The sequence below is a fragment of the Rhineura floridana genome, chromosome 3, assembly GCF_030035675.1.
Source record: "Rhineura floridana isolate rRhiFlo1 chromosome 3, rRhiFlo1.hap2, whole genome shotgun sequence".
NCBI lineage: Eukaryota > Metazoa > Chordata > Lepidosauria > Squamata > Rhineuridae > Rhineura > Rhineura floridana.
In genome coordinates this window covers 91,461,023-91,469,186 of record NC_084482.1, presented here as the reverse complement: position 1 = coordinate 91,469,186, position 8,164 = coordinate 91,461,023, and positions in this window count along the sequence as shown.

The following is an 8,164-nucleotide window of genomic DNA, read 5'->3' as shown; positions in this document are numbered from 1 at the left end:
ACTAATAGGAGTTAATTATCTTGCATATGCTGCTGTTGCTTCTATGGCTGTAACGAAGTGAGGTTAAAGATAAGTGAAATGCAAATAGGAAAAAAAAACACAGAAGGCAGTAACACTTTCCTAAATGTAATACCATACCAACCACAACAAGATTCCTATGAGTAAGGCAAAAAACTAAGCATCTCACAACCAGTCAGGATTCCTAACCAAAAACCAAAAATATGATAAATGAAGTAATATTTATATAAGCATGACTATCAAATATATTTATTATTTACACAAACTGTAAAGATATTTATAGTGCAATCCTAGGTTTATTTATTCAGAAGCAAGTCCCAGTGTATTCAGTGGGGCTTACTCAAACCGGGACAGAAATGCAACCTCAAGTGATAAGCAACTTCATTCACACAACCCAAAATTCCGAATCATGCCACTTTACGCTATTTTGAAACTGTTTATACTTGTTTTTATGGTTATTGGATTTTAAATGACTTTATTTCTTGTTGTGAGCTGCCTTGGTTTCCAACAACCCTACCTCACAGGGGTGTTGGAAAGACTCCATACACACACACGCACACACTGCAGATGTATAAATACATACAGCCCATATAATAGTTTATTGTCAAACCAGTTGGTCATTGCAGAAAAATCAGTATTAGTTTTAAAAAAATCAGTATTACTTTCCAACAGAATAAAAACTGTAATACTTAAGTAAGCCCTGCCTACTTGCTTTAAAATAGGACTGGAGAAGGGAGCAGAAAGAGTTAGAACACAAACACAATTCTTTTTTACATTCACTCCAAAGTCCCATTGATTTTGAGCACATTCATAACCATGTCTACTCAAAAGTAAGTCCTATTGAATTCAATGGGATTTACTCTGGGCATATGGGATTAGCATTGCTTTTACAAAAAGCAAGCATTGGGAAGGTTTTCAAAACACTGCCCAAGATCTGACTCCTGCACACAAGAGGAAAAAAAATTGAAATGTATATACTTACCCAATTTATGAGATTTTCAGATAAACAGAGGTGAAACCACCATTTTGTTTTCTAGACACTGCCTCAGGTCAATGAAACTGAAACACAATCCCTGATTGGCTGCAATCCTGAACGGGCAGGGTTAAAGCTACGAAGTGCTATAGTATACAGTACTGTTTAAAGAAAGATTTAACAGTCGGAGGGGCTGACGTTTTTATGCATATCTCAAGAACTGGGCCACCTAGAAACTTAATTTTTTAAAAAAATTAAAGCTGAGAATCCGAGCCACCTAAGGGGCTAGCCGGGCGCCAGGTGGCATGCATAGAATCTGGGTAAAACCCGGCTAACCTGGCAATATGGCAACCCTACCCCATCTCTACCAAAAGGAAACAAATTAGAGCATATTTCAGCTTTTATTCATGCGGTAGCCTTCAGGACAGCATATGGAACTACTCAGATCAGGAAAACTAAACACATGTACAAGCTTTGAAGAAAAATCTGACATGCTTTGGAAGTGTTCAGCATTGTATATACTGCAAAAGGTGTGCAGACAGCATGTTCCACAACGTGAGTGACAAAGGTACCAGAGAGGAACACAACACTGTTTCCTTCAGCTATTAATCTTTATGGAGACAGGCAGAGTCAACTGAAACACTACATTCTTTGGGAGAGAATTATGGACTGGGCAAACATTCCTTCAGCTTCTTAACTGTTGCAGTGATTTGCCACCTATATGGCCAGGTTGGTCACTCTGTAAATCTCCAGGTTCTTGAAAACCTTGTTACTTCCTCCATTTGCCAAGGAAGGTTAAGCAGGGCTTTGACCCCAGCCTCTTGGAGCATTAAACACATGCTATTTTAACCAGAGAGATATATTGTTTGAAGATGAAATAGTGTTTGCACACACCATGGAGAACTATGTAGGCTGATGTACAAGCAAAAAGTTTGCCTAGGTTGGGCAACTAAAAAAGAGCACAGAGCTCCCGCACCATGAATTTCTGTAAGTGTAGCTTGACGTGCAAAGGGCAGCTGTTGAAATTCCATCTTCTACTACACAACTATTAAAAGTAGACATCCCATTGTTGTCTGCCCTAGCAGTTAACTGAGCACCTCAGTTCTCAGGTTGCCAAATGTTTAACTGCTCCCTGCTCCTGTACATTTCATTGCAATTTGATCTGTAGATGTTAGTGGGTGATATTATTTTCATCCTATGAAAAGCTTCACCTGCTGATTTTTGCATATTGAGCTGCTCATAAAGGCACAGGAGCAGGTTTGGGGGGTGTTTTCTGGCCACTTACTGGGTTAATTAATATGTGATGGTGACCCAGTTTTAAAGCAGCTACTGAACTGACTTCCTGCTTATAGTTAAAACTTAAAGTGCAGTCACTTTAGATCACAAGATACTCTTGTGTGCAAAGACCCTTGAAACTATTGTCAGAATGGTGTGCATTAGGGTTGCCAGGTCTCCAGTTTTTGCCTGGAGACTCCAGTTTTTTGGGGTCCTCTCCAGGTGAGTCTCCTTAAATGTCTGGACTCTTAGCTTTCATTTTTTTAAAAAAATTAAGTTTCTAAGTGGTCTGATTCCAAAGATATAAACCAAAATGTCAGCCCACCAAGCAACTTCTATTAGTCATTTATTGGCAATCACTCATGGCCGAGTAAGATTGTCTTCCAGAGTAAGGTCTTTAACAATGGGTCCATAAGTGACTGTGGAGGCCAATTCTGGATCTACACAGCCTCCCACAGTGAGGACATAGGTTGCCAGATGGAAGATGGTCATGATGAGGATTTGCTTGACGTGCCTTCCGCTTAGCTCGTTTGTCCCTTTCACCCTGTGCTCATGCTTCTTCAAAGTCCATAGCAACTTTGATAATGGCCGACCTCCAATTGGGACGCTCATGGGCCAAGGCTTCTATTAGTACTTCTATTAGTACTGGCTGCTCTAATCCCTGCCATTTCAGGTTTTTAGCCAATAAGTGAAGTCAGGGTTCAGATTGACAAGATTTGTTGACCCTCAGGCAATAGCTAAACCCCATTTCAAGTTCTGAGAAGAGTTTCCTTTTCCTGCTTGTCTCACATCAGGAATTCAGTAAACGTATAGCTTTTAGCAACATGAGGAGTACTTTCTCTGTACAAGATTGGGACTTGCTTCTGAATAAACATGCATAGGATTGTGCTACAGCAGAAGATCACAGCAGGATCTTGGTGGGCATACACAGTAAACAATTTTAGTTATAATTATAATAAAAGTGTACATGCAGGTTTTTAATTACTTGCAAAAATGGCATATTATACATTTTATCTTTCAATTAATTTTTGGACAGAGGTTTTAAAAAGTGTACATGCTGCCGTTTTATACTTTTCTAATTAAGGAGTCAAACAAGCTTAAATTTTACTGGACTGTTGAAGAGGGCAGTTTGTTTGTCTTATTCATAACTGTTTTGAAAACCTTCCCAATATGAAGCTTTTCTGGGCTAAAGCTGCAAACAAATTCCACATACCCCATTGAATTTAGTAGGACTTACTTTTGAGTAGACATGGTTAGGATTCAATGGAACTTTTGAGTGAACATAGAAAAGGATTGTGTTGCAAATCTTTCTCTCCACCTCCAATCCTTTTTTTAAAAAAAGCAGTTAGTGTCACTGCTTTTATTTGGCAGGAAACTGATGCTTTTTAAAAAAAGAAATGTTCTGCAATGGCCAACTGGTTTTGACAAACCATTATATGGGATGTATGCATTTTTACATCTCCAGTGTGTGTGTGTATGGAGTATTTCCAACAACCCTGTGAGGTAGGGTTGGAAACCAAGGCAGCTCACAAAAAGAAATAAAGCCATTTAAAATCAATAAGCATAAAACAAGTATAAAACAGTTGCAAAACAGCTTAAAGCGGCATGATTCTGAATTTTGGATTGGGTGAGTGAAGTTCCTTATCACTGAATTGCAGTCCTGTGCATGCTTCCCTGTCTGAGTAAGCCCCATTGAATACACTGAGACTTGCTTCTAAGTAAACATGCATAGGATTGCACTATAAATATCTTTACAGGTTGTGTAAATAATGAAACAACTTTGACAACTTTTACATAAATATTTCTTCATACTATGTCTTGATGTGTATCTGATTTGACACTATGGTTGTAAATTATTATTTACAAATTATTATTTCCTCTACATTTTAAGTGTGTCCTTCCTTGGGGTGGTCATGGACACCCACTGTTGTTTTCACCCTGAGGGGCAAATTAGGCTGAGAGATGGTGCATAGCCCATCGTCACCCAGTATGCTGTGTAGCTTATTTCCATTCTAAAATTTAATTAGAATGATTTATATGCAGGCAAAGTTTATGAAGTAATGCAGAGCCACATAATACATTTAAAGCACATCCAACGTGCATTTCTCTCAAAGAGTCCTGGGAAGTGTAGTCTTCCCCGCACAGTTATAGTTCCCACCACCCTTAACAAACTACAGTTCCAGGATTCTGTGGTGGGATTCATGTGCTTCACATCTATGTTGAATGTGCATTAAATGCATGGTATGGATCTGCCCTAGTATGGCGTGCATTCATCAGTGAATTGAAAATAACAGTTTTAAAAGATACTTTTTAAAACAGGGCTATAGCTCAATTGTAGGGCACATGCTTTGCATGCAAAGGTCCCAAATTCAATCTTTGGAAGAGACTATTGCCTGGAATCCTGGAGAACCAATGCTAGTCCATATCATCAGTACTGAGCTAGATGATATCAAATGGCCTGACTTGGTATAAGGCCTTTGTGCCTAAAAGAGGAAAGAGACCCAAGAGCCATAGTGACTTCAAAAATTATTTATGAATTTTATTTACAACATTTATATACTGCTTTTTTGTAAAAAAAACAAAAAAAAACCTCAAAGCAGTTTATAGAAGGAATTAAAACAATAAAGCTATTGGCAAAAACAGTTAAAGACAGGTACTTAAAGCCATTCAAAATAATAAAACCAACAATGAGTTAAAAACAGTTAAAAATAGTTTCTACATGCCTGGGTAGGCTTGCATAAACAAAAATGTTTTTAGCAGGTGCCAAAATGAATACAATGAAGTGCCTGCCTAATGTAAATAGGCAGGGAGTTCCAAAGCGTAGGTCCATGTGGTCAGCTCAATCCCCTTAAACCTACTGATGATGCACCTTGTTGTTTGCATGATGGTTTGTTTCTTGCCCAATAGTGGTAAAAGAGAATTCACGTACTGGGAAGTGTGGCTTCAATTGCTGTTGTTACCAATTGTTGTGCCTGTGAAGGTAGACCAAACCTTGTGTGTTTTCTCTCTCTCAATTATTACTCACTGGAATTGGATTGGCTGTCAAAGTGAGTTTATAGCAGCCCACAGAGTAGGCACGAAAGAGGAGATAATCTTCTTAACTCTTACTCATTTCTTAAACCTCTCTCTGCAGTGAAGGATCAAATCTGTAAAGAAGTTTGGAGCATCCACGTTAAAGGCAGGCAGGGCATTCCAAGCAGGGGGTTGTGAACCCTGCTTTGATATGGATATCATTGCAGAGAATCCCTAGTCAAGCCTTACCAATAGCACAGTCTTAACAATATCTACTCAGAAGTAAGTCCTGTTGCGTTCTATGGGGCTTAGTCCCTTAGTAAGTGTGTTTAGAATTGCAGCCTTTGGGGCATTCATCTTTACTCCTGAGTGCTCCCATCTAACATCTCCACAACACTAGGCTTTCTTTCTACAATGGCCTTCTGGTGACTGGCCTGGCCTGAGGCACTTAAAGGAATGATCCCATCACTTCAGCTAGACCTGGAAATGCCATTATTTAGCTAAGATTTCTAACTTAATTTCCAGTCAGAATTTTTTGTTTGTTTGAGTAGTCTGCTCCAAGCAACTGTGGTTGATGCTTAATGTATCATGCTTAATGACATCACTAGGGCATAACCCCATGACATCACTAAGGCCTGTCCCTGAAATCTCACGGTTTGGGATGCTTCTGACCTAGCAACACTAGTGCATGTGGTACTGGGCATAGAACTGAGCTTTCTAAGAATCTCAGGCTTCATTTTAAAACAACAAAACATATTTCTAGTCCTTATGGCTATAAAGATGCTCTTGAAAGTTTGTGGGTGATACCTGCTGAAATCTCTGAAGGATGGTCAAATAAAATCTCTACTACTGGGGTGGGGGGGCTTCACTGCCTCTGCCTTGGGGCTAGCAAACCAGAAAAATATTATGCAAAATAATAAAAAATATGGAATAAGTTATGCAAAAAAATCCATGCTTTATGTGCTTTATGTGGGCTGCAGAAACCAGCTTTCTTTGGCACAGAGTCTGGATTGCAGACTTTCAAGTTCAAAATGTTTGATAGATGCAGTCATAACGTGCAGATGTGCATTTCTAGGTATAATGCTGAAGATGGAAATGGCATACAACTTTAGCTTCCATATACTATTTTTTAAAATTTTAATTCTCAGAGCATAATAGAAATCTCTTCTATTTAAAGGTAAAGCAAAAACTGAGAAGCATACCAGCTGGAGGGCAAAAACAGGAAAAAGTTATATGTGCACCAACAACCACAGGTACAGAGATACATGACTCTATTAAATAAGCACAACATGAGAAGTTAGTTACAGTTGGAGTGTATGCCTTGTTACACCAGACCAGAGATTTGTAAATTTGCCAAAAATGCCCAGAAATTGTCATGCTCCAAAAGTGGGAACAGATTTGTTAGTAGCCTAAAGCGAAAGGTAACTGTTGCATGCTGTAACTGGCAAAAAGATGTCAAATGATACAGTATGATTCATACTACGGCTTGGTCTCATCCATACTATGATTCATTTCACCTTTGTTAGGAGGAGTCAAAATTACAATTTCAGGTTTCCATGAAGCGCAAGACAATGCTTGGCTTGCAGACACTGTTCATTTGTCAACAACAAAAAAACCTCTGGGATGACCTCACTTGCACCCCTCCTTCCTTAGCCCCTGTGAGGCTCTGTGGGGATGTATTACTACCAAGGAATACAAACATCCCCTCCTTTTCCTAACCTCTAGGTTGCAACCCCCTCCCCTGAAATACAGCTAAAAAGCTGCAAGTAGTTTCTTTAACAGGTATCCCTTAGTGAGGGAATGCCTTTTTATCTCATCTCTGATTCCTCTGTAGGATTGCCAGATTTCCTACAGTCCAGGGTTCTCTGCCTTGAATGTGCAACAGGGAGAATTTCCAGAGGTTTGGCTTTTCAAATGACTTTTGGAAATGGCCTGTTTATGGAAATTCATCCTGATTTGTTTGCAGAATTTGTGGAGAGGTTATATGACATTGGCTGTTTATTGAACATTCATTCTGATTTGTTTGCCGGGAAGTTAGACGACATTATGGAAAGCAATTGTTATCCCACACTTTTCGGTGCATTTTCTTGTCACTTTCCCTACTGCAAGAAGTCCAATGGGTGATTGGGTGGGAGTGGGTATGTTCCACAAGAGTGCTAAATCCACTTGAATCTCAACTGCAAAATAGCAACATTCTGGAACCACCCTGGGATTGTGTCTTTCTTTGCTTTTGAAATGTTGCAAGTCTTCCTTTTCAAATCTGGCCTTCACTGGGGCAGTCTGCTGCAGTTTCAAAAAGTAACAATCTATAAATCATTCACAGGCAAGTAGTGTTGATTTTACAAAATTATAGATCTGTGGGCAAGGAAATGTTGCAAGATCTATTTAGAATATGTCTTGGCTATTTGCTCTTAAACCTGCACCCCAAGTGATGATGCAGAAGTACCACAGAAGGAAATCTGATAATGTAAACTATGGTGGCCACTTAAACATCATCAAAAAAGAGAGCACAGATCTGTATAAAATGTGCATATGATTATTTACTGTATATGAGAGATACAGACTTTCATGTTCAAAATGTTTAACAGATGCAAGCATAACTTGCAGACGTGCATTTCTAGGTGTAAAGCTGAAGTAGAGGAGTGGCATACAAATTTAGCTGTTGTAAACCACCCTCTTAGCTTCAGCCTAATCCCAATTTAATACAGGGGCATCACTACCGGGGTGCAGGGGGTGCGGATCACACCCGGGTGACACCATGAGGGGGGTGACACCCAGAGCCGCCCCCCCCGCACTCCCGCTAGTGACGCCGCTGCCCCCCGGCACCTGGTCCAGTGCGTGCCGAAAGCAGGCGCCCACTTGCTGGCGGTGAAGCCTGGACGGGCC